At 43.1% G+C, this 21618-nt stretch overlaps 1 protein-coding gene across 3 annotated transcripts in view; it reads left to right on the forward strand.

The window, feature by feature from the left end:
* The first annotated feature begins 1420 nt into the window (after positions 1-1420).
* Positions 1421-21618, forward strand: part of KCNS3 (potassium voltage-gated channel modifier subfamily S member 3) — a 29535-nt gene continuing 9337 nt past the window's right edge. The window contains exons 1-2 of one of the 3 annotated variants that reach the window (XM_063330525.1): positions 1421-1434; positions 21014-21198. The gene's annotated coding sequence lies outside the window, so the exon portion shown is untranslated. Of the gene's footprint in view, positions 1435-1995; positions 2122-4464; positions 4582-21013; positions 21199-21618 lie in introns of those variants that run through there. The other 2 variants (XM_063330524.1, XM_063330523.1) reach the window with 2 other exon arrangements.

A 21618-nucleotide genomic window follows, 5' to 3' on the forward strand; every position in this document is an offset into this window, starting at 1 on the left:
CTCTGCACTCAGTGCACTGCTTTCTCACAAAAAATGTAACTAAATGTCATTCTGTGTACGTCATTACTTTTCATCTTAGTATTACTTTTGGTTAATTATATGTGGTTTTCAATAAAAAAAAGTCACAGAAATGCAGATTGCTGTGCACAACACTGAAGGGTTGATGTACTATCTCGACAAGCCATATTCTGCAGTGATTAAAACTCCTATGATTAATGAAACAGGAAGGTGATAAACAATGAATTTATTAATGCAATTATAGACCATAACTCATAAGAAAAAGAACCCTTTCTGCACAGCAATAGTAACTTAGGGGAATGCCAGTAAACACAATCAGAGAGAAATATATTGTCTTAGGATCCCCGGTCTCCTCAGTCTTTTTAACTGCGGCCACTTGTAAGACTTCAAAATTATTATGTGGAACACAACAGCATGGTGAGTAGTTTTGTTGACACTACGACAAGGGGCCATTGAATTATTTTGCTTAAAACTTGAAATGACTTCTAACACCACCCCACCCCCGCAAAAAAAAAAAAGCAAAACAAAAAAACCCAACAAAACCAGCAAAACAAACCAACCCCCCCAAAAACCTAACAACAAAACAGAGGAGAATCAGAGGACAATTTTCTGCAACATTCATGCATTATTTTTTTCAAGGGAAGATTGATTAGGAAAAAAAAAATGACAGAAACAGTTACTAAGCAGATTTTTTTTTTCCAAATACTGCAGCTGGTTATGATGATGTGGATGGTTCAGAGGAGTTTTTAAATGAAAAGTTTGAAAAAAGTTTGGCAAAAGTACAGAAAGTACTTTTCTTCGTGTCAAAATTTGTAAGGAAGGAATAAACCTCCACGTTCACCCCTGGCAATTTTCAAAACGATACCAATGGAATTGGCAAAATGTTCTGTTCTGGAAGGTCGGTGCGGCTGTGCTTTGCAGTTATACTGGGAGCTGGCCTGGCTTCCCATTACCCTCTGACTTTGACTAAGGCAGATGTGAGCCTTGATACAGACGACTACTTTTGGGGCTAATTACGGAGGAGAAACCAGTTCCCTCTGCAGCTTGCGGGGGGGGGGGGGGGGGCAGGGGGGGACGGACACTCCACATCTCACGCCGTTCAGCCGGCAAATAAAGCCGTGTATTTGCCACTTCAGCAAATCAGCGGTAGCGAATCAATCGCGGATCAATCCCGTTCGCCTTCTCGTTATCTGCGTGGTCCCTGGCACCGCTGCCGCACAAGGGCGGGAAGGGAAAAGCCGAGCAGCCCAGTTTGCGGGGACCGGCGGCACAAGCAGAACCGGCTCCGCGGGAGGAGGCTGCCCCCCACCCCACCCCCGCGCCGACGGCCCGGCCCCGGCAGCATCACCCTCCCCAGGCGGGCTGCCCCCAGCCCCGCGTCCTCCTCCCACTCGTGGGAGAGCGGGGAACTGCCTGGTAGGTGGCCACGGGAGGGAGCGGGGCAGCCAGGTCTCCAGGCGTGCTGCGGGGACGGGGTCCGGGGCCGGGCTGTGGGACTCCCCCGCACTGAGCGGGATCCCCCGCGAGACGCGGAGCGGGGACTCTCCGGGCGCGGTGTGAGACCCCACGGATGCGGTGCGGGAACCCCAGGCAAAGTACGGGAACCCCAGGCAAAGTGCGGGAACTCTGCGAGAGAGGAGAGGGACCCCCGGGGACGGTGCGGGACCCCCCCCCGGGGGCCACGGGGCAGGATCCCCCGGGGCCGCTGCGGAACTTGCAGGTAACACCGAGCGGGACCGCCGGGGCATGAAGCGGGACGCCCGGGAGCGATGCAGGACACCCCGGCAGCGGTGGCAGGAGGCAAGGCGACACCTCTCAGTCACGCTGCGGGACGCCGCGGTGGGGAGCGGGACCCCCCCGGGGGCGGTGCGGGACCCCGAGGGGCGGAGGCAGCGCGGCTCCCGCCCCGCCCGGACGGTGCCGGCTCCGTTGCGGCGCCGGGACGGGAGCGGGGCGCCGGGGCGGGGGCCGGGGATACCCGAGGCCGGGGTGGGGACTCGCCTGAGCCCGCCCGCCGCCGCTTTCCATCCCCTCCCACCCCGGGCTGCGCGGTGCGGCCCCGCGGAGCCGGGCGGAGCGGCCGGCGGCGGCCCGCAGCTCCAGGTAGGCAGCGCCGGGGGAGGAGGAGGAGGAGGAGGAGGAGGAAGAGGAGGGTGGGGGGGTGCATCCCCGGCGGGCTTCGTTGCTCTGCCGAAGTCTTGCCCTGAACTCTCCGGCTCGGGACGTGCAGCCCCTCTGCGTCCCCCCCCAGCGAAAGGAGGCGGCTGCGGGGAGGCGGCGGCGGTGGGGAGCGCTTTGGCCCCCGCGGAGGGGACGGGGCGGCCGGGCGGTTCGGTTTTCCTGCCGACTTTACTGGCTTGGTCAATAGAGGTGTCTCTGAATCCCTTTCGCATTGCAGAGCTCTGCCTTTGCCTTTTAAAACCACGTTTAGATTAAAAAGTAAACTAGGTTTAAGCAGCCGGGAATTACTACAGGAGCCTCTGCGGCTACAGAAATGTGGGAGAAGTCTCTTCTCTCTGCGTGGCTGATTTAAAGTAGACTTACCAAGTTGGGGATAGTTTCCCTGATTTTACATCCAGGTTGATTTTTGAAGGGGCTTTCTATTTTTACTATAAAAACTTTTCCTATGTGCTTCTGCAAGACAGTGAAAATCCTCACCACGCAGTTTCTGGATGTTCTCACCCGTGAGAGCGCCCTGTGTCAATACTATTTCTCTTTTGCCTAATGCAAAGCCCAACTGCTGGTTATTCTGGGAGCTGAACTCAGAGTGTCTGCTGGGGAAGGTAGACCTCAAGATCTGAGCAGCGGCAGCGTATTGATTCCATTAGCAGAATTTACAGATCTACCGACAGATCCCTTTTAACACAGTCGCTTTCCCAGAATTAAAGTTCTCCTCAGAGCATTTGTCGCTGGTCTAGGCCAATAGATGGCATAAGGTACTCAGGCTAACATCCTAAGAGGACAGAGGAGGCTAGAATACACTTTGTACTTGAGCCAGGATTTTCCGAGGGTATGTTTGAGCCAAATTCTGTGTGTCCGACTGGTGATACCTTGGGAAGGTCTCATTTTTAGAAGCATGTCCCAGGCCATGCGTTCTTATTTTCCTTGGTCACAAGTGCAGTGTTTTCCAAAATCCTTCTCTGCTCCAGAGTTAAGTCATCCACAGTTTTGGTAGGATACGATCAGTGTTGATACCCTAAACTCAGTAGGAAGTAGAGGTGGCTTTTCAGATTTACTGAAAAAGTATTTGGTATCTGCTGCTAGGGAGAAGCTGCCCATTGCAGTGGGGTTGAAAAACCAGTAATCGTTTGTGCTGAGAATGGAGGGTTTTTTATAGGGAACTGCATCCTCTCCTCATTGCCTTCTACTTTTCTAGATTTCACTGTTCAGAAAGATAGTACTTGGGCGAGTGGAAGACAATCGGCTAATAAGGAAAAAACTTCTTAGTTTCTGTATTTAAACTTCTGCTGAGATAGCACTGTGGGTAGACAGAAATGATTTTATGTTCTGAAATTGTGTAAATTATTTGTATATAGGTAGGTAGCTAAATGATGATAAAAGAGCTATAATTGCCAGTAATCATACTGAACTTTTACATGGTGCTTGTTACCTATAGATTTCAAAGCAGTTCTTTTTATAAAGAGGTGCAGTATCATGATTTCATTTTTTTTTTCAATTTCAGGAACTGAAGAATGGGGAAGGTCCAGAAATAGTATCCAAATTTCCTAAGTCACAGTTTTTTACTTGTCTGTTAGACCTTCTTTACACAGGCTGAAAAGATTTAAGTTGATCTTAAAATAAGAAAAATCTATATGTATTCATAGCAGAGGACATTAAAGCTCCTTTTGAAAAGACCTTCCTTGAATGCTGTGTCTAAATGTCTATGTCTTGTTATCAGTCTCAGCATTAAGGCAACCCACAGAAATGGTCGCAGCCCGTCAACTTCCTATTTGTGAGTGTGGGCAAAAGAAATCAATAAACAGAGGTTTTTAGCTGAGCTGGTGCAAACTCCAGTGTGATCCCTAGAATTATTCCTGAGACAGGTGAGGTCAGATGTTTTCCTAAAATCTCCTCTGTAGAAACAGAAGGCGAAGCATTTCTTTGCTCACCCTCTTTAGGACTTAGGAAATTTCCCAGGGCAAGAAGAGTGAAAACATCTCAAACCTGAACAGATGATAAATTGGTATTAAGCCAGCAATATCGCTTAGTTGTGCAATTACAGCTATAGGCAAGGTAAAATCAACTATTAATACTAGGTGCCAAGACCGTGGGCCAGTTTCAGCCTCCATGCAAAACCGGGCTGAGCAGTGACTGAGCTGAGCTGCAGAGGCACCGTAAACCCACCCGGAGAGCGGAGACAGCCGGCTTTCCCCGCTCAGCCTGGGTGCATCTGCCAGAGGGGTGCTCTTTGTCCCGGCTGAGCCCCCAGCGAAGCCGGAGTTGGACACGTTGGCCTGCCTCGGTGCTGGGATGGCTGCCAGGGACCGCTGCTCCGGTGGCTGCCTGCTCTGTGCATCCCTCCTCCCTGCCAGCCGGGCAAGCTGAGCCTCCGCACGCTCTCAGGTAAAATAAGTGCCGGTTAACAAGGAGTGCGTGGGAAAGGCGGGTGCTCTGCAGAGTCTGATGTGAGCTGGGGTCAGCGTGAGAAGCGGACCGTATCCTGTTGGGCAATCTCTTGCCTAACAGCCTGTCCTTCAGCTCGGTTACTTGAAAACAGGTTGTGTCTTTTCTCCTGGAATCCCTCTCTGGCCAAGCCCGTTTGTTTGGAGCATGCCTCCTGCCTATAGGCTCTGGATTTAAAGAACTTGTTTACTTGCTACTGGGGCACGTATGTTAAGAAGATCTGCCCAAGGCTAATGACTAGAAACAAGGCTCAAGTCTCTAAACTCACATCATTCCCTGCCTTGCAAATTTTCAGTTATGGGATGTCTGCCAAGGACACATAATAAAACAGAGCTCATGAATAAATAAAATGTATTCCACTAACCTGTGGATATTTATTCTTATCTTGCCTTTGCCCCATCTCTTTATTCTTATTTCTTGCTCTTCATATATTTTTTTTTTCTGTTTAGCCTCTTTCTCCTTTTTAATTTATGAGACCATCTTATTTTTCTCCTTTATTTTCCGAGAGGGAAAGCACCCCCTGAAAACCAGGCAGGATGCTGTGTGATTGCCCTTGTCTGGTTCTGTGTAGAGAGCCAAATCCTCAGCTGACAGAAATTGTCCTTGACCAGTTCCTCTCAATAGTTCTGCACCAGTTAATGTCAGGCGATCATCTGCTCCGAGGTGTAACCCCAGTATGCTTCTCCATTCTTTACCATTTATTCTTTTTACACCCCATTTCCTTCTGGCCCGTTTTATTTTTCCATATTTTATGTATGCTTCTTATACTCTACTTTCCATTTTATTTGAATTTGTCTTACCATCATTCATAACATAGCTGAAGTCCTGACAACAGTAAACTGCTGTCATCTGTCATTTCTGGGTAACTTGCCCATTTTTTCTTAGAAGGCACTTCTGTATGGGAGAGTTGCTTGTAATGGTTTTCCTTTCTTTTGTTTTTCATTCTGCTCTGGAAGAGATGACTTCTAAAATATTTATCCTGCTTGGAGAGGGAAGATGGTGTTGACCATGTTGGTCCTTAGTTTCTGAGGGAGCTCATTCCACAGTCATGATCTTTTTTTCAAGAGAGATTTGTCTTCTGTAGGGATGAGCTTTATCACTTATGTTAGAAGGTCCCGTTGTGGTCACTGCTCTTATTTTGGAGCTTAGTTTACTCTGGATTCAGGCCATTTGCTCTCAAGCCTGAGACCTTGATTTTCATGCGTTATTCTGCAAGGACAAGTCTGGAGTGAGCATGGTGGTCTGTGGTTGAAGTGTTGGTAACGTTGATACAAAGGATCGTGGAAGGCTTCACTCATTTTGGCCTCTCTAAATTGTTTCCCTCACTGATATCTGTCTGATAGGTACTCCTTATGTCCTTGCTCTTAGCGTGATTTTCTGTTTCCCGTCCCTTTATCCACAAGCTCTCCAGCTCATCTTCTTGCCCTTCACGCTCAAGTGCCTTATCCATTTTGCCTTGAGGTGAGAGATCTTGATTTCCTGGTTCTCCTGGCTGCTGAGGGGTTGCTGGGAGGTGGCACAAGGGGAGACTGTTACGGCTCAGCCCTTTGGTCTCTCCGTTCAGGACAGCCACGTGCCCTGACTGCAGACATCAGCCTGGCTTCAGCTTGCTCTGTGTCTGTTGCCATTTATGTCTTGAAGGTTGAACTTGGGTAGCGGGAGGTGCCCAATTTTGATCCAGCAGAATCGATCCGCGTGTGGTGCATTGCACCGTCCTTACCTCTGCCAGCAGCAGCAAGAAACGCAGCTGTCCCCTCTCACCCTGCAAGGGCTCGTGCTGGCAAGGTGTGCGTGCCCTGGAAGGGTGGCTGTTCTGCTGGAACTGCCCGTGCTTTGAAGAGGATTGTCTTGGGGTAAAGTCTAATAAATGAACTTTTCCCTTTTTTGGGAATATTTGGGTCTTACCAGCCTGCCAGTAAAAACCAGCAAAGGCCACACGGACAAAACGGAGCGTGGCCGGTTTAAGGATGACAGGATATTGATCATCTGAGACAGAGAGAATTTTACTTTCCTTTTTTTTTCCTTTTCTTTTGTACACTTTTGTCCTTTGTTCATCAGCTTGGAAAAGCAATTTAGATGCCACCTGACATCTTAAAAACAGGTTAATTCTTCCATGTTTTTAATCATTCTAGTCCAGTGCTAGCTCAGAGCTCAACCTGTGCAGAGGGCTGCTGGCCCTTCTTCTTCAGTTTTCACTAAAAGCAAAGCAAAGACAGGGGCTTTATGGACTTGAGAACATTGAAGCATAACATGCTGACCTGCTACGTAACATTGAACAGGTCACTTCTCAAGTCACAGGTTCGGCTTCCAAATCACGGAGCTCAAGGCATCTCTGCCTCACAGCAGTTTTAAGTTAATAAAGGGCTGTGAGATTTATGGACAAAACCTGTTAATAGTCATGTAAAACTTAGTATTAGCAATTTTCTGCCACGTATAGGAGGAATTTTATATTTCTCTGTTTTTTTTGTTTTTTTTTTCTCTGAGCGTAAGGAATTGATTGCTGCTGTTGATGTAACTACGGGCAAGTTACCTGGGGGAGGCAGAAAGCCAACTCGGGGAAAAATCTATGAACAGCTTTGGTTTGCATGGAGGAGTTAAGGCACAGCCTGGGTAGTTTGATAACAGTTGGCAGCATTTCTGATAGCTCTGCTCTGCTCCTTGCTCCTCTTCCACCAACTCTCCTTGAGCTGACAGGAGCTGGTGCTGTTTCTAGCGGTGTTAACTGCTGCGAAAGCTTCGGCTCCGAAGCCTCCGTGATGCCAGGGGAGAGCGTGTTGCAGAGAGAAAGGAAAAGTCATTTTTGACTTAAGGGGGAGAAAAATTGACCTCATAGTTTGTGAGGTGCAATGATAAATCTACAATATTACTTTAGTGTACAGTTATTGTCAATCAGTACATTTAAAAGGGGGGCGATGAAGGATTGGATATGTCCCAAAGAAGACTCCTTTTTATTGAAGGTTTTTATTATATCTTTTATCTTCTTTTTTTTTCAATTAAAATTCTTCAGTTATCTGAATCATAATAACCGCTAATTTAAGTGGATTACATTTCCAAAGCTGCTTTGTAATTTTATGAACTCTATTTATTGCCAGTTGAAAGAAGAACAAATAGAGTCATAAGTTAGGTTTTGATTTTGAAAATAACTAACTCATTACTGCAGCACAGATTTAAGTCCTCCATGTTTCAGCCCTCGCTAGTGACAAGCGTTGAATGACGGTTTCAGCGTGACGTTTTAGTGGCAGACACCTTTTCTCTGAATAAGCAGCTGAAAAGGATGCTGCCTTGTATGTTCTCCTTAAGCTGAGAAGATCTGTGTGTCTCCCAGTCCAGTGCAACGTTTGCACTGGCGGTTTGGATCAATACCGCTCTTTTAATTCACCCATGAAATTGCTAAAAGCTTGAGCTGAACAAGGGGGATAGCCTGGGTCCTTGCTGGTATTTTTGCTCGGTGCCATTAGTCTGGGAATAGTAACGGTGTTTATGGCTTCATTTTTTGTAAACTGTTTTTTTCAGGGAGTTGTGATTTTGTTCTGCTGTTTGCTGTGTGTTAGGCCAGGCAGAGAGCAGTTTTCCCCACTAATTTTGATTAATTTTTTAGGATGACAGAAAAATAAAAAGCTAAGGAAAAGCTATCTCTTCAGGTCTCATAGTCTATTTAACGCTCAAATAAGAGTTGTGGTGGGACACATTGAAACCTGGTATACTTAAAAATGAGAAAAGCTTAATCTGAAAACACTTGCTGCTAGGCAAAGTGCTTATTCCTGGCTCTCTGGGATGCTCCATCCATCTCCTGGCCCTGAAGCCAGCCTTTTCTGAGGTTTTCTGTAAATGCTAGAGGCAGGGAATGTGTTTCAGCCTTTTTAAGCTATCAGTTCTCCTTGGCGCTGAGCAAAAGCTCCAGTTCAAGGTAATACTTAAGCACAGGTTTATTCATTAGCTTGTAAGAAGTCCAGTGTGACTTGAAAGAGGCTCTTTTTGCCTGTGTTTATCCACCTCTATCTGAAAACTTTGGACCGAGTCTCAGCTGGCATCTTTGACAGCTCCTGGCCTCAGGCCCGCGACTTGAGTCTTAGGCAATCAGACAGGTTTCTCTTAGTGATAAATCTTACTGATTTCAGCTGATATCAAGTGTTTATGTATTCAGAAACGAAGTCTGAACTTTAAAGATCTTCGGGGCCCCTGGGACCTGTGGGAAAGTGCTGCACAAATGAAGTGAGAGGCAGAAGTCATCATTTTTCTCTCCAAGGTTTTACTGAGCACATACTGAAGTATTTCATTCCAATGTAGACAAAAAGAAAGAAATGTAATTTCAGGTGTCTTCTTCCTCCTAGTGAGTTTTGGATTAGTGCTGCTGCTAAGGCCAAACAGGTTTTAGCTTAAAGTGGTGCTTCGTGGTACTTTGCTTCAAGCAGCAGCTTATAAAGGGAAAATACCAACTAAACCAAATATCTATTGCTCTTAAATTAGTTTCTTCCAATGCACCGCATATGCTTAATTAAATCTAATTCTTTCTCTGAAGATATGTGATCAGATTTTCAGGTTTTCCTCTGGACCTGTTGGTATGAACTGCCTCCGTCTTGTGGTACCTTCAAAATCCTTGGGGCTTGTTGTGCGAGTTTATCAATCTTTCTAGTTGAAGGTTATCCCAGGCAAAAACCTAAGAAATCCCTCATCCTATTAAAGTCTTCTGCAAAATCTCTGCTGATTTTGGGGGAGGAGGATTTACCCAGCCACCTCTCTTCATTTTTCTTCTCGGATTTTATATGGGTCATCTTAGACATTAGAAAAAGTGTTTGTAAAAACAAGGTGGGAGAAGGAATGAGAGGAAGGGCTGTTTCTGGCTTCCGAAATTCCTTCTAATTTGGCTTGGCTTTGTATTCTGTTCCAAACTTTCTGTCACTGGAAGGCAATAGTCAAAGTTATACCTGAATAACTTTATAGGGCCTGACACTGGGTTGAGTAAATGGCTATATTTTTATGGGCTGTGCAAACCCATGTATTGACATTGCCAGAATCCAGCCTACACATTGCAGTACCTTACAGATTGTGCCAATGTGCGGTATTATTTTGCATATGTAAATCCAGGTGTTACTAGCTACTCAACACTTCCCGAAAAAATGATGGGTAATCATATTGACAGGTGCCGAGATGAATTGCACTGGTAGGACTGATGCTTATTTGGTGAAAAACTTATTTGCTGGCTGTTCCTTTTTGTGTATCATGACAATGCCTCAGCTATTTCTATCAATATGCAATTTAACAGTGGTGCAGTGATGCAATTTTATATCTTAGCCTGCCATGTACTTGCTTCACACGTTTTCTGGCAATGTCCTTTCTTGCTAAATGCTTTGTGGGGACAGCAAAGTTGAAGTAAGTGAGGAAAATACCTTTAGTTTTTGAGGACTGAGATGGCTAATACTACACTGATACGCTGATGGGATACTGTTAAACGGGATTTCAACATCTTGGAGAAACTCTATCTGGGCTGCAGTAGCCCCAGGCAACAGTGCAGTTTGTGGGACTGACTGAATGGAAAGGAGTTCAGTAGAGAAGGACATGGGCATCCTGGTAGGCAACGTGTTGAACATGGGTGAGTAGTGTGCCCTCGCAATGAAGGCCAGCTGCATTCTGGGCTTTATTAGCAAGGCTGTAGCCAGCAGTTCCACAGCAGCAGTTATTCCTCCCTGCTTGGCACCATGAGACTGCATCTGAAGGATTGTGTCCAGATTTGGGCTCTCTGCTACAGACATTGATGTACTGGAGTGAGTCCTGTAGAAGGCCATCAAGTTAGTTGGGGGTTGGAGCACACAGGGTACAAGGAGAGGCTGACAAAGATGGGTTCGTTCAATCTAGAGAAGAGAAGTTGCAGGGGAAACTTTACTGTGGTCTACAGTTGCCTAATGTGTAACTTTTCTCAGAGATGCACAGCAATGGGATGCAAGCCAGTGAACCCAAGTTGGAACAAAAGAGCTTTTGATTAGACTATTTTCACCATCGGAGGGTTTCAGCACTGGCCCACATTGCCCAGAGAGTTTGGGAAATCCTGGAGATATTCAAAACTCAATTGGCCCTGAACAGGCTGCTCTGACTGGACCAGCTTTGCAGATTGAGTTGGACAATATGGCCTCCGAAGGACCTTTTCAACACAAATTAGTTCGTGATGCTACCTGGAAAGTCAAGAGGAGGAGTAGAACAAAGTGATGTCCAATATAGGAGTGGTGAGCATGTGTCTCAAAATCCGAGTGCTCCAAGAAATTGAGGCTTCCAGAGGTTTACAGAGTGGCTCCGAGCAGTATGTCCCCAGGGCTTGGTCTACATCTAACGTTTCTGTAGCACCATGCTACAGTCTGTCTCCCATTCAGAGATGGAACCTGCTGGACACAGCTGGCTGGTTTGACCTGTAGCATGCTGGACCAGCTGCTCCCAGTGTTGGCTGGAAGGCTGTCCCCAACTCCTTTTTGCATCCAGAGGTTTCTGTGCTCAAGAAGGTCTCCCTTGCAGATATTCTCTCCATCTGCCTCCACATATCCTCCCTTAATGTGTGGCCTCACGTCATGCATGCTCACACGCTGTAAAAGTTATTTGGATGCTTTGAAAGCGATTGTTGGATCGAAGCAGACTTGCAGGACTTAAATAAGTGAGATCTGGAGCTCTTCTTCAGAGTTGTCTTGGGTCAAGAGAATTTTCTTTTGAACAACGCAGACTCCTTTTAATGAAATTAACATGCTTCAAACACAAAGGTTTTTACAGCTTTTCAGTTGAAGGTTTCGCCCAAAATATCCACAACAACAATTGCTTGTGTTCTTGTTGCCTAAGAGACTCTGCAAGTGTCTTGCAGAATTTCACCATGGTAAAGAAAACCTTTGTTTATGTCTGAGATTAATAGACTTTTTTCAAAACATAAAAAAATAAATACCATGTAACTTTAGCTACTCAGACTGCCAAGTAAAATTTGATATATAGCAAAGGAAGAAACCGAACTGTTATGAAGAATTTGTAGACAGCCTGTTTCTGCTGTCCATCCTCAGTGACTCCATCCCATTCCAAACCTACTCTAAGTATACACATCCACGGGCCTGAACTGAACAAGATACTTAAGTAGATGTTAGGAGAATAATTTTGAGAGAAGAAGGGCATTCAAGCACTGGACTAGATTCCACAACCTTTTTGAGCAGGGTTTATCGTGGGAGATTAAATAAACATCTGTCAGAAATTGTTTAAGAAAAACTGATCCTGCCTTGAGGTGGGGGCGGGATTGAATTATATTACTCTTCAAGGTCCATTCACGACCTAATTTCTGTAGTTGATAGTATATTACTAACGTATACCATTTAATTTATAAATAAAAATAGCCAAAGTGACTGAGAGACACCCATAACAACATTGTGCGAAACGTTTGTTGTTTTTTTTTTAAGCAGCTTATCCCAAAGGCAAGACTTTAGAATAAAACTATAATGGATTCAAAAGTTATGGGTAGCCAACTGAGTGGTTTAGGACGGTGCCATCTGCAGCCGAATTGCCCTTTTAGCTATTTTGGTCCTGTGGCTAAGTGCTAGGGAAGGCGTGATTGGTGGCACAGGCAGGGCTGATTTCACATGTCTCCTAACGTTTTTTTCTGCTATGATGTACTACAGTGTAGTCCTGAGTTGTATGTTCATAGATGTCTCTTCCCCAGCATAAGGTGGAAAGGCCCTGCTTTATGGGGTGCGTAGATTTGTCGTTGTTCAGAACAACTTTTTCACCCAGTGAATCTGACTGTTGTGATTGGACTTTGTGTCCTTTAGAAGCATTGTCTTGCTTCTAAAAAGGAAAAAAAAAAAAAAAGAAAGGTTAGGAGGGGGAAGAGATAATCTAGGAGCAGAAATGATCAACAGTCCTGCAGCATCAGGAATCATTGGTGCTAGGAACTGGAGGACAATTCCTCAGACTCCAAAGAGAGAAATGAGAATAACTAGTTTTCCTTTACAATCACAAAACTGTAGGCTGGACTAATGAATGGAAAATTTTAAATATCAGGTCAATGTTTCTGGCAGTAAGTTAAATCTTAATTTTAACTCTCTGTCCCCCTTCCACAAGAGATAAGAACATTCTGAATTTCACCGAACTCCATATGCCTTCCTTTAACATGGAAGAATTGTGGTTCACTGTGGGTATAATTCACCCCTGTGCAGAGGCTTGTGAACCACTAATACTCTTCTTGAAAACTCAGGAGAGTCTTAAATGGTTCGTGCACCTGTGTATTAGAGAAAAAATATCACGTCTAATTGTTCATCCCTTTATGTTAGGCCTGGGGGCGTTGTAGTGGTGGGATGAATTGTGCAGTTTCTCACCTTGGCCGTCATAGCCTCCCAATGCTACCACTGACTCTTGAAACTGCACTATAAATGCAGGAATAATATTTAGATTTTCTACTCTAGCTAAATGTGCCTTTTTTTTTTTTTTTTTTTTTAGATGAAGAAATATTTGAAGATGTCATGTTTCAGGAAAAATGAGCCTCTGTAGGATCATTAACGGGGTAGCTGACTAGTTTTTCTGGATAACAGCAGCAGCACGCATATTAAAGAGACTACTGAACCTGCCAATGAGTCCAGTTAGAGACTGTCCTTTCTGTTTGTGAGGGGACTCCTATAAATCACTTTTTTTTTTTTAAATTACCTGCTATAGGGCTAGTCTGTGAGAACGTGTTTGACTGCTGGCTCTGGGCCCTGTGTCTCTGGGTACCACTACCTGGTTTGGAATGTGCTCGGTATTGAGGAGTTTGTGGAGAGAGTCATGGTGCGAGGGGACGTGGGCTGCGCTTGTTCATGGACAGCTGATCTGCTGCTTTATCTGTCTGGGTATCTGCATCATCTTATTTGCTTAGATAATTAACCTTTCAAAGCCAAACTACCTCATGAAATAGACTTTCGCTGAGGACTTCCTTAGACTCCAGACTAATCTAATGATGAAAGAAGAATGCAGGTGTTGTTTTTTTTAAAGAAATACGTTGATGTACATTTATTCCATGTCATTTTTCCTATATGGAAAAGCATCTGATCATTGTCAGATGTTCTTGGCCACTAATGGTACTACAAATTACCTAATAGGCATAACAATAGGATTTTTTTCGTTCGTCATGCTTGTTGGAGAAGTACTCGAATGGCAACAATGTAGGATTCAGTGGAGAATGGGGTACAGAATATTAATTTGAGGAAGGGAGTCTGTAGAAACTGCGCTCATTGCAGAGATCCTTTGACCTGCAAGTTACAATGTTCACTTCAAAGAGTACTTCTTGTTTTGAAACTGTGCTCTTGATGGTTGTCATTGAGATGACCTGTCAAACAACGTTATTGCCAAAAAATTAACTTGGAGAGAGAAAATTTTTTTACCATCAAACCACAGCAATGCTGACCTGGTCATAATAGTGCCTTGAGGATCTTCTTATCTTCTTAATTACTTTCATGAACTTCAGCAATTGGGACAATACAGCTTAAGGAAATGCTTAATGTGGTCAGCTGTCTGTGGAAGCCAACAGGTATCGTAAGTGTGGCATTATAACTTTGCTTAATTGGTGGGGATTTACGGGTAGATTTTCAAGTAAAGGCATTTTAATCTGTAAATTCCACTTAGTTAAGGCGGATAATGATCTTTTAATTTATATGAACAGAATATAAATTGCAGAGCCTTTGGGAATGTTGCAAGGTGCAAGCCTTATTAACTATCATAATGTGTGTTATCTCCAGGAGCTTTTCAAGTTAGGAAGGAGATACCTTTTTCTTTCTTTTTTTTTTTTTTTTTGCCTTTTCCTTAAATCATTTTACAATTTTACAAGATGACGTTCTTATGGTGATATTAGATCTCGGTCCCTGCTCTTTACGTGTATAAGAAAGCAAATCAGATCACTGACTGCATTCCCAAAGAAGCTTCTGTCATGTTGATGCTACAGCCAGCACTGTTTTTCCTTGCCCCGTTCTCCTACCCACCCCTTGGCATATACTCTGTCCTTGCCAGCATCCTCGTAGTGAAAACCAGCAGAATTTAACTTTGGGAGGATTCATATTACCTAGTATTGGCCATATGCAAGTTAGACGCCTTATGACACTAGTCACGTAGGCTGCTTATCTAGTCAATAGAGATGGGTTTCTCCAGTAGATGATTCACCCCTCCTGAAAACATGTGCCTAAGCTAAGCAGTATGAGCTGTGGGCCGGATGTGCTTATTCTTCTATTCTTGCTTGTGTTCTTTCGGATTGTGTTCTTTTCCATTTCTTTCTTATGCAGTCTTTTGGAGGAGGTGATTTTTTTCAAAGAAAGTATATTTTGCCGTGAAGACTATTTTTCCACAGATACAGGTATTTAAATAATTCTGCATTTTGTTGGCAGCAGTGCTCCTATCAGCTACTGTTGTTTCCAAATGATGATCGTTTCTTTGTCATCTACATTTTATTACAAAGACGCACGAACATTTGGTGCAAATTCAGTTTCTGAAACAGTTTGGTGACATCAGTAGAATTGTACCGGGGTGAACTTAGCCAAGTAGGCATACGTGGAAGTAACATCAGAACAAAATTTGGCCCTGGATATTTCAACTCAAACTTTAGTTACCTAAGGTCTCCTGAGAGGTTGTATTGAATCTATTTTAAGAGAAATGTAGTTGCATAATTCTATTATTTTCATGGCATTTTAATGCAATATTCTGGATAAAGGATGTCACTGCCAATGAAATATAAAAAATAAATTACAGCTGAGCAAATAATTTAGTAGATGAATTTATCCTCTTTGCCTCACAGAATGTCCGTAACCACAGAGCAGTTTCTTTAGATGGTCTTGCTATTTGTGCTGGCTTTTTAAAGTTAACCTCTGCCTCCACAGGCTGTTTGCGAATGATTTTACAGTTAACTGTGTCAAATATTAAAAAGGAGAGTTGATGGTTACAGCTTATCTCACAATGAAAGAGGCTGTGCCAAGTAATATTACCTTACATTTTTTTAGGTTTAATTATGTGTGCTAAAGCAGTTATTACTGCCCAGCTGACAGGCAATAGCTTAAGTCATACTAACTGGATTTCAGTCCAAATCCTTAATTGTGATTGATCAAGTAAATTATACATGCATTTAGATGTTTTACTATGCTCAGTGAGTCAGAAAGCATAGACAGTACTTTTAGGTGGTGCATTAGACAAGTATTTGCCCTATGATGAATGGACAAATTCAAACATTTAAAAAAAATCAGTGAAAATGTTGATCCTGAGCTCAAGTTTGTTAGGGTCATATCCACAGCTTTTTAAAAGTACTTAGGTGTCTAAAGCTGCACGTTTGTAATTTGTAGAACCTCTTAACTATTAGGAAATTAGCAGAAGTTAGAGCCCAGGTGGTTGTCTGCATCATTAGGAGGCAAAATCTGGTGCCTGGGGATGGTTGGATGCCCAGTTAAGACTGTTTAGAGTGAATTTGCTCAAAATTCAGTTTTCTGAATTGGGAATGCTAAAATGGAAATCTACCAAGATCGTCAGATTCTTTGGGAAAAATTATCCTTGAGCTCTGTTTGTAAATAGTTTGTAGAGTTACAGGGATTTGCCTGCCCTTTCAAGTTCACGTCAGTATTGTATCCCTCATGACGTCAGTGTGAGCAGGACTTGTCCCTTTTTATTCATATGCTTTCAATTTAGAGGAAATGATCCTAAAATGTGAACTTTCTTAGTCTTGAGAGGTTTATGAAGTGCTACTGTGTGGCAAGTAGGAGGTAAGGCTGTAGAAAACATAGTTGTGAAGCAAACTTGTACAAAATCTGTAGGGATGTCCTGTCTTTGAATATTTTAAGTAGCAAAGCACAACATAGTCTATCCAACTGTAAATCAGTTCAACTTACTTTCTATTGTGCCCGGATAATCACAGACAGATTAATGCTAACAAAAGCTGAAACTGTACCAATTTGGAATTACCAGCAGCTGAGGTACTACCATGCTCAAATGTGCAGCACATCAAAAAAGATGTGCTGAGGCTTGTGATACAGGACCTCACAGAGTACGGGGACTTTGTGTAGATAATATGTGAAAGATAACTGAGAAAGAGAAACTTTGCTGACAAATAAATTTGTGGTATGGGGATCCACATTGCCACTAAAAATCTTTTAGGGATTTGTTCCAGAAGAGACTGGAAACCACAGCACTTTGGGGTATGTTATACATCTGTGTCATAGCTCTCTCAAAGGGACCGTATGTATAAACTCTGCCTCTGTGACTCTCCTTTTGTGAGCTTTAGGGATTTCACAGCGTGCTAAAAGCCCAGAAATTTGCTATCCCCCTTCCAAGCCAGACAATGGGCCTGTGGCCTCACCAACAATGTATGACTGCAGAAGCGCTGGCTGGAGCCCATCTCCAAATTGGATTGGGAAGAGTTGGATCCTGTTGCTTTGTTTTTTATTGTAGTGTTTGTATCCTTTTCACACAGCTTTCCTTATGACTGGCTTTTATTTGGCCCTCAAGCTTAACATTTGGAACTTCTATTTGTTGGGGTTTTTTTCCATCATCTCGGAAAATAAAGTTGATTCTTCCAGTAGGCATCATTCTTTTGTGTTTTGTTTCATTTTCTATTCTATATGAGTTCTTATCCAGTAGCTCATTGAAACAATTGAAGCAATTAAAGCAACCAAGTAACTAACATCTGGTATGTGTTTGCTTACTCTCTTATACTCTCTCCAGGGCAAGAAGTGTGTGCTTTGGAATGGTTAGCAGTTTATTATGTTATATATGAATACTTGTTGTTTACAGAAGATCAAAGAGGCTAATGTTGCACTTCAAGTTGAGAGTTGCAAAGTTTGTGGTAGCTCTGTGTTCTTAGGATGTTCACAGGCTTTGGCACTCCAGGAAAGCATCGTTTCCAGCTAAACACAGTTTTACCCTTGAGTTAAAAAGTCAGTTGAGTGAGTAAAGGGTTCCCTTGAGTAGAGAGCATGTTGTGCTGAGACAGAAGTTATCATCTGTGGTCTTTGCCCTGTGGCCGGAGTCACTTGTTTAAATGCCGCAGATTGTTCTGATGGTGCCTGGCACAACAATGTCCTCGTCCATGGCTCAGGGATCAAGGTCCCTGCAAGTCAAACAAGACATTCTTCAGATCATGAAGCTCCCCTCGACATAGTTATCGTGAAACTTTCCTGTATGTTCTTGTCTTAATCTAAAAATCACTTAATAGTGGTATTATAGCAGGTTCTGGACCATGGCCTTCCTAAGCAAGATCCATTTTCTCTCTGTATCTTGCACAAATTATGACCACAGTGCCCTCAAAACAAAGCAGTAAATTGTTGCTCACTGAATTTATTATACAGAGCAATTACATGGAGGCACCATTATGAATATCATCTGCATAATCAATATGGTTTTATGTTGCTGTCTCAACAGTAAGTCAGAGTCTAGTGTACGGAGGATTTGCTGAGCACTAAGTTCTTGCTTTAGTTATTTCTAAGTAAAACTTGCTTGGGTTTTGTTACGGTCAGAAATGCCTGTAGGTAACACGAGATCTTGCCTGTTTTTTGTATTAGTTTGCATTGCTAGTGCTTTCATCTTAATGAATTACTGAAAGCGAATTAGAGATTTTACTCACTGAAATTAATCCATAAATAGAGTCAGTTTGGTTTTGAATATAGTTTGACCTCTAATCCCCCCAGTCCTTGAGATTGATTTTATTTTATTTATTTTTTTTTAATTTATAGTGTTGTAAAAACACAGCTTGGCTTTAGATCATAAGTGTGGTACTGTTTATCAGCTGAGTCCTGCTGCCCTTCATCTGTGAGCAGAGATCAGTGCTGTTATTTTATGTCTTAATCATTCCTAACAGCTGAGCCTTGGGAAATGCCTGGAGCAACTGGGTCTTACAATCATTCCGTTAGCTAGTAAATACCTGTCTTCAAAATAAGGTGTAAAATCACTTCTGTGTACACAGTTTATCATGCCGTAAAAGCTGACTATTCCTTGTCTTGGTTAGCTAGAAAGCAGTATGTCTCATGTAGGGCTTTCCCCACCCCCCTGTGTCTTAGCAGAACAAGAACTTTATCTTGATTATGCAGTAGGCTACGCACACAGGAAAATTAATGTTTCAAACTAATTTGGGTTTAAGATAAGTTGTTTAAAGAGGGTTGTAGTGTGGCCAGAGAAAGAAATGCTTTTTCCTATTTTTCAGAATAACATTTTTATTTCTTATAAATAAAGCTCCCTCTGGATAGAGATCTGTTTTTGCAGAATTAATTACCAGAGCAAATATGTCGTTTCAGCATCTTCTGGGCCTGGTTGTTCATGTGTTATATGCGTCAGTAGTTGTTATACACAGGGAGATTCCTATGAGATTTTCAGTAGCTTTGGTTGGAATGAGTCCCATGAAGAAGCACAAGTAGAATACGTGAGGTTTATAGCATCAGACCCTGTGTTCCTGCTTGTGTGAAGGACTATCAAAAAGTAATACGACGAAAATAGTAAGAGAGAACATCACTGAGTAGGTGTCTAGTGATGTTTGTGGCAAACCTAAAGAAACCCTTGCACGTGGGGAAGCTAAAGGTGAGGTGAGTGAGAAGATCATGGCTCAGAAAGTCCTTTGTAACCTCCTCCTACACAGAAAAATGGATGTGTATTAAAACCTGATGTGCATTAACTTGTGCCCTGAAACCCTGCCACCGCGACCTCCCAGAGATCTATTTCTCTGTTCTCACCCTGTCTGGAAGGCACTGGAGTGGCAAGAAGGCAACAGAAGTCCTTTCCTTCATGGCAGTTACATGGAATTGCTGTTCCTCTGAACAGTAGGTGTTCTCCATCACATTTTATAGATACCATGAAACAGTCTCAGCTGGAGGGTTTCAACTTCTGTCTGATAAACTCTTCAGCTCTCTGGACAGTTTGGCGCCTTCCCTCCCAGCATGGTTCTGTATCTGCCTTTCCTTCCCCTCTCCTTGGTGTTTAATCAGAAGTTTGAACCCAGTTTTTAAGGCTTTTCCCATTTCCATCTTTTGCTATAATCAAAAAGTGACAAGGACAAAATTGTGCATGAGGGTTGACCCTACTATGAAGCAGGATGGGGTTGTCTCCCTTTAGGTCTTGCTGCCGTAAAAGGAGGTTGGGAGCTCTGCATCACAGTGGGTCCCTCCAAGGCAAGCAGCCTCTCTGGATCCTTCCATCTGGGATGATAGACTTGGGATCAGTAGCTGGAAAATGGTTCCACCTCTGCGATGCAACCAGTTCAGTCATTTTGTTTTAAAAATCATAAGGAAGTCAGTTCTGGATTAGATAGAGGTGCCTAAGAGTTTTCATAGTGCGTTATTTTGGGTGACTGATGGAGCTGTAGCTAGCAGTGGTGGCGATGCAGACTTATCTCTGTTCAGGATATTCACAGTTGATTCATATCAAGAGGTCATATCTCAGTGGAGTCTTCCCTTCTCCACAAGATCCCATGGCTCTAGTCTTCTGTGTGATGCTACAGAAAGAAAACACTTGCTGTCTTTACAAATTCAGAGAGTGGGGCTTATATGGCTCAAAAGAACTAGGCCATTAATGCAAGTACCTGGGGCTGAATGAAAGCTGAATTGTGGGGTGGGATTATCTCTTTCTTTTGCCTCCTGCTTGTTCTGTTGCTGTAAACTGGGGCTCACCCATGAGGCCTAGTATCCCAACCATCTACTCTGGCACTTATTGAAGTCTACAGTGACTCTGGTTTGAGGAAAATGCCCAGGTTTCTTTTATGTAAAACAGTGCTGGCGCTCCTCTCTCATGCCGACATACAGCAGGGATGCAACCATGGTGCACACACTACGAACATGGAAATAGATATAACCTTAATGACCTTCATTAACTGAGTCAGGAGACCTTGAAGAGCAGCAAAAAAATATTCAAACTATTCAAAATATTCAGACATGTCCCAACTTTGAATCATAATTGGTGCTGTTGCAGGAAGCACTGAATGATGGACAGGTATAGAAATTGCAGTCTGTTCCTCGAGTAGCTTCCCCAAGACATTAAAGAGCACCAAAGCAATTTCTTTGCATGATATGGGTCCATCTGTTAGGACTAGAGAATTACGATGCTCTCTCGTCACATTTAAAATTCATTGACTTCTATATTAAATTGAAATAAATTAGCTTAGTATACATCAATTAATGTTTAAGTGTGAGAGATAAAAAAAAAAATTGCTTTCCTCATGATCAGAAGTTATGTATCATCTCATGACAAGTGTAAGAACTGCCAGTTTTGGCTTGAAGACAACTGTTCCTTAGAGGGAAAGCAAGAGTGAAGTTCTCCTGAAAAAGTTAACTTATTTGCTAGTAACTGTATCTGCCTTTTTGAATTCAGTTTCAGCTGAATGATTTAACTTACAGTAAAATATGAAACATTGAAATGTCCTTCCATCTCTCTGCAGGTATCTACAGGTACTTGCTGAGGCAACATTTCTCTGGAAGTTCCATGTCTGGAAGCTCCTGTTTCCAGAAATGACATTTCAACACCGACTTGTCGGCATTACCATAGTGGTTATGGCTATGCTGTGGCAGAATAGGAATTGCTTCTGGAACTGACCAAGGTCGTTAGAGGGCTGTGGCACTCCAGGTGAGTAGGAAGGCAGGTAGAAAAATATCCTGAGCCAGTGCAGATACCAAAATATGTGCTAGACATAACTCTGAAGCCAGGAATTGGAAAGCTCCGAATGCACATTTGGTATGTTTTCAAGAATACGGAATGCTCCTCTGTGGATGACTCTAGAAAGAAATTAATTCATATGACAACAGAAGTAATTGCAGACCATATTCAATCAGATAACATTGAAAGCAGTGGATTGTAAATTGCAACATCGTATAAATCAATACAACTTTACTGAAACTGTAATTGAGAGACACCTGCTCTTAAGTTTTGTCCTAAATGTTTTGGTGCATTGACACGTTTTCTGTCTTTAAACTAAAGATTTTTTACATCATTGAAGTAAACTTATTTCATGACTATTAATTTCAATGTGATAGCAGAACAGAAACT

The sequence above is a fragment of the Chroicocephalus ridibundus genome, chromosome 3 (genome assembly GCF_963924245.1).
Source record: "Chroicocephalus ridibundus chromosome 3, bChrRid1.1, whole genome shotgun sequence".
Classification (NCBI taxonomy): domain Eukaryota; kingdom Metazoa; phylum Chordata; class Aves; order Charadriiformes; family Laridae; genus Chroicocephalus; species Chroicocephalus ridibundus.